The sequence below is a fragment of the Lemur catta genome, chromosome 11 (genome assembly GCF_020740605.2).
Source record: "Lemur catta isolate mLemCat1 chromosome 11, mLemCat1.pri, whole genome shotgun sequence".
NCBI lineage: Eukaryota > Metazoa > Chordata > Mammalia > Primates > Lemuridae > Lemur > Lemur catta.
In genome coordinates this window covers 29,612,638-29,618,637 of record NC_059138.1, presented here as the reverse complement: position 1 = coordinate 29,618,637, position 6,000 = coordinate 29,612,638, and positions in this window count along the sequence as shown.

Here is a 6,000-nt window from a genome sequence, read left to right as displayed (position 1 = left end):
AAAAACACAAAAACACAAGGAACTGGAGATGCACTATCAGCAAGTGAGAGTTTTCAATGAATTTTCAGGAGGCAAAAGGTGGAAGGAGGTGGGATAACTAGTGAGGTTGTCCAGAAAAAAAGTCACAGCCCAGAATGTGTTCATTTTCAACTCTTTAAAATCAACTTATATATACATCAGGAAGGTGTTAATTATTGGTGCAGAACAGAATGCAAATGCTTTGAAGTGAAAGTATAAATGATGTAATTTGGGAAATGGAAACAAAGGAGAGAGTTTAAAGCCAGAGTTTTAAAGTACTAATATCCTTTTATGAACTGAGGAGTCTAGAGATACTGTCTATAATCGGTAGATAACACAAATAACCAATGAAGTAACAAAATGGTGCAGTAACGGTGCTGTAACAAAACTGGAAGTTGGGATGGGAGTGGCAAAGGTATGGAGAGGATAACCCAGCTAAGTCTTCATCTATCACATCAGAAAGTCAATAAATAACATCTAAGTGGAAAATTAAGAAATAGTAGCATAGTATATATAGTATGAAGATTTATGAAGTTAAGTAGTAAAGAAGGTTAAGATGGAAACACTGAAAAGAGAAAAAAAACTGTTGTCTCTGGGGAACAGAATTACAGGTAGGAGAAGATTGGACAAAGTGCTGATGCTTTCCATTATAAACTCTTCTATGTTTTATTTTTTAAAAACAAGGGCATGTATTATTTTTACAACACATTTTAGTGTATTAACAAAAAATAACGGGCTGGGAGAAGTGGTTCACGCCTGTAATCCTAGCACTCTGGGAGGCCAAGGTGGGAGGATCACTTGAGATCAGGAGTTCTAGATCAGCCTGAGCAAGAGTGAGACCCCATCTTTAAATTAAAAAAAAAAAAAGAAAAAAGATTTAAGCTTGATATGCAAGGGAAGTAAGACAGTTGCATCAAAAATTCAGAACCTTCAGTACTGTGTAGGAAGAACGTGGAAGCTCCTATTTAGGACTGTTATAGCGACGTCTGTTTCTATTCCGACCAATAAAGCCTGGAAGTTGGTCAACTGTTTTCCTGTTAAAAGGTCTGGAGAGGAAGAATGGATTGTGTTTTTCATAAAAAATAAAAATTAAAAAAAAAAAATAAAACTTTTCTGACAAGACCAGAGGGAGTTTGCACTGGCAATTCTATTTCACATCTTTTCCACTCTTTGGGCAGTACTGATGTTAGTAATGGGCTACCACCTGGCCTCCAACATCCTTTCCTTCACTCCTCCGGGTACAAAGCTCTACAGTACAGGAATGCTCTGGATAATTTTGTGCTTCTATGATTAGTAGTATTCTTTGGACATGTTTAGGAACTGCAACAGCATAAAGAGCTTGATTTTCCAGAACACAGCAGGTTCATGATGCAGCATCTAGCAATTCAAGATAAAATGGTTTTCATATATCCAAAAAGGTAGAAAAGTTCCAATGATACATGTAGTTCTCCCTCTTCTCTAGGTCTGTTCAATCCTGGTAATCTCACAATCTCTTGGGTTTAAATACTATTCACATAGGCACCCACTCTCACATTCCTATCGTGAGGACAATTCTCTCACCTGAATGACTGCTCCGCTATCAGAGTCCGTATTTCCTGCCCCCTTGCAGTTAGGTGGTGTCATGTGACTGGCTTTGGTCAATGTTCTATGAAGGGAAGTGACTGGTGTCACTTTTGGCTTGATGTTTTAGGACCAATGAAAGCCTCTCCAGTTCTCTTCCCCTGCTGCATGTCATACGTTTCAGATCCGGTTACAACCTGTCGGTGCTTCCATCAGCTTTGGTCCCTGAGTATGTGTATGGAGCAGAGCTTCCAACATCATGTTTGACACGTATGCTCAGTGAGAAGTAAACCTCTCTTATGTTAAGCCACTGACATTTTGAGACTTCATTCTAACTATACTTTAGATTATCCTAAATTGTATGTCAAATAGACATCTCAATCTTAACATGACCAAAACTGAGTTTCTGATGTTCCTCCTCAAAACTTATTCTTCTACAGTTTCCCTGCATGAGTTGATGTCAGCTCCATCCTTCTAGTTCCTCAGGTCAAAATATTGGCCAGGCATGTTGGCTCACACCTGTAATCCCAGAACTTTGGGAGGTCAAGGCAGGAGGATCACTTGAGGCCAGGAGTTTGTTTGAGACCAGCCTGGGCAACATAGCAAGACCCCATCTCTAAAAAACTTTTAAAAATTAGCTGGGCGTGGTGGTATGTGTCTGTAGTCCCAGTTACTTGGGAGACTGAGGCAGGAGGATCGCCTGAGCCCAGAAATTCGAGATTACAGTAACCTATGATCACACCATTGCATTCTAGTTTGCACAACAAAGTAACACTGTGTCTCAAAAAAAAAAAAAAAAATTGAGACACTCTGACTCTTCACTTACTCTCACATCCCTATTCTAATCCATCAAGAGACACTGTTGGCCCTGGCTTCCAAATATACCTACAATTTGAGCACTTCACCCTGCCCCCAATCCTACCACCCTAATCTGTTAGCCAACCTCATCTCTCTCAGATCACTCCAATAGCCTCCTCACTGGTCTCCTTTAGTCCAGTTTTGCCCTGTACAATGTACTCTCAAGACAGTACCAGTGTGATCCTTTCAAAACCCAATTCCAATTATATCACTCTTCCTCAAACCCTTCCAAGTCTTTCCATCTCCCCCTAAAATAAACACAACATTCTTATTATCATTGCTTACAAGACTTTACATGATCAATCTGTACCTGAGTCCTCCTTATTTCTCTGATTTCTGCCTGTTTCCCCCCTATTCAGTGGAACCTACCCTGACAACTCTATTTTAAACTGCAATGAGCCCACCCCTCCCACCAGGAACTTTCTGCTTTTACGCTGTTGATTTCCCCCGTCACGTCTCATCCTCTAACTTGCTATGTGGTTTATCTATTTATTGTGTTTACTGGTTTCTCCTTACACACTGGTATCTCTTCTGTACCCAACTTATGTAACATAAATGCCTAAAACAGTGTATGTCCGTCCATAAAGGAGCTAAATAAATATTTACTGGATTGATTGAGGTGGATGAGGCAGACAGGATTTTATATTTTGTGGAGGGTCAGCCAAGATTGTTCAGTTAATAAGTGCATTCAAAAAATATATAAAATCAAAATTTCCAAGTATTATAGTTTTCTAAATTTACTAGATAGCTTAAATTTTGTAGTTTCACCCTGATACAAGGTAAGAGCTTACCTAATTTGTGTGTTTTTACTTTAAGTTAATATGCCTGAATAACATGTTCTAGACATTCCATTTCACTAACTTTAACAAGTGAATTTGTCAAAGAGGATTTTAGTGTAGGTACAAAATGAGTGTAAGACAAATCTAGTATAGTGATATGCCTCAATACATTTGCATATGTATTTTTTGCACCGTAATTTAAATTGCTTGTTTTTGAGAATGCTACAATTGTCTCATGATCTAACTTTCTATTCATCAGAGTTTCCACAAGGAATGGAAATAATAAACAACTTGGTATTAGTCATTTGTGATCCATGCTCAGAAATCATATGTGAAGATCATGCATCTGTTAGGATTCTGCTTTTAAGATGCCTTTTTTGTACCCAAGATTAAAGTAAAAAGCAAATGAAGATTTTATAATAAATATGTTAGCCATATGCAAAATGTATTTCCAATGGTTTATTAAAATTTTCCTCCACCCATATGAAAAAACTCCACTTAATTTAATTCACATAGTTATTGTTAGACAAAATGAAAAATAAGGAAAAACAAAATATTTTCTATTTTCAAAATTAAGCCAATGATAGCAAACAATGAAAAATAATAACATACCAAAATCAAATACCTGAGGTAGAACCAAAAGAGTATTGGCTTTGTTGGTAAGACATGAGTATTACCCCATAAAACCTCAGTAAAAATGACTTAAATATAAACAAGTACCAAATTCTAAGTAATACACATCCAGGAAACTGTTTTTTATATTCTTTCATTTGCATTTCTAATAATGGCATGTATTTGATCCATATGACTCTGGATCTGGGGAACAGGGACACATGCAATAACCTTCCAAAAGTTCCAAAGCTGGCATTCTATGATGTTCATGTTTATAACAGCTCCATGTCTATACTCCTATGCTTTTAGTCTTGGCATGAACTTGGTTCATATTTATTAAGTTCCATCGTTTAGCCAGATTCTGCATAAAACATTATGAGTAAATACAAAAGTATCCTGGCCTCAAAAACTTCAGCCCTTTATATAAACAGATGCAGGAAAAAAATTAACTGCAAAGCAAAGCAATGTGAGGTTAAGGGGGCTTTCGGAACACAAAAGAAGAATGGATCATTTCTGACCTCAGAACCAGGATAAGGGATCAGTAATGAAGAGAGATTTGAGCTGAAACAATTGTTTAATTTCAATTATTGGCTTGGCTTTTTTTTTTTTTTTTTTTTTTTTTTTTTTTTTTTGAGACAGTCTTGCTTTGTTTCCCTGGGCTAGAGTGAATGCAGTGGCATCTGCCTAGCTCACAGCAACCTCAAACTCCTGACCTCAAGCAATCCTCCTGCCTTGGCCTCCCAGAGTGCTAGGTTTACAGGTGTGAGCCACCATGCCCAGCCAATCATTGGCATTTCATCAAATGCATCCTTGTTTTCTATATGAACCTAACGAAACAAATTTTCCCTTAGGGTCATGAGACTTTTTGCCTCATATAAGCTAAACAGATTTAGAGCCAGAGAAATGTGAATATCTTGACAAAGTTTTTTTTTAAATTGGGTATGTAATTACTGGCCCTCACAATAGTGGGAATAGGATGGTTCCCACCATCTTAGCTGTGTTAAAGTTTAAAAGCCTTAGTTGTGCTGCAGTTGAGGAAATGTTGACTAGGGAGGGTTATTGCACAGAAGCTGTTAGAGCTTTTCATTTTGCTAAGTTATATGGAACTTGTTTTCAGCTCAAACCTATTTTGGACATTAATAGGGAACAGATCTTGAAGAATTTGGGAATTGTACTAAACAGCTCATGTTTTATTCTAAAGGCAAAAATGGGATATTAAATAATTTTAAGCAGAGAAGCAAATTTGCTTTCCAGAAAGGTCAATCTAGTGGCAAAGTGAAGGACCGGTTGGGAAGTGGCACATGAAAGCAGTCAGAATATGATTTTAGTAATCCAGGACAGAAAGGGTGAGCATCTGAAGGCAATGACAGAGAGGATGCAGAAGAGGATATGGATTTGAGAGATTTTTAAGATATAGAGTTGGTAATGTTTGGTTATAAATCCAAAATAAAGAATGACAGAGAGGTAGAACCACATTTTTCTGATTTGGGCAATAAAATGTGTAGAGTTCCCAATAACAGAAAATACTGGAAGTTTATCAGGTCTGAGGAAATGAAGGGAAACATGTAAATTAGGGTATTGTGTAACAAACCAAGTAAAAATATATTTTATCAGATATGAAAGTAATTATGTATAAACATCTAAAGAAATCCTAGATCAAGGGTATAGGGAACAGATTAAGGTTCTTAGAGTGAAGATCTTAGTTCTTAATGTAAACTTTGAGGAAATACATTGATAGAGATTATGGATTTTCTGCAGCTGATGATAGGGAAAGATAAAATCAATAAGAAAGCAACAGCCAGCATTAAACACTAGAGGGGGGAAGAATAGAATTCACAGAAGAAGCTATAAGTTGAAACAGAAAGTCAAAACCCTGGTACAGATCAGCATATGGATTAGGTAGAACTAGGCAGAGGATGCTGTAGGAAATAAACAGTGAAATCTCAGTCTCAAAATTAACAGAATAGCATTCCTCATAAATAGAGAAGGGAGAATTTTCAACAAATATTAGCTAATCAAATCCAGCAAATTATAATAAAGATATTACACTATTACTAAGGGGGCTTTAACCCAGGGATGCAAGATTGACTCAGAATTCAAAATGAATCAATGTAGTTGCATAAACAGAATAAAGAAGAAAATCATATTATTATTTCAATAGAAGAAAAAAACT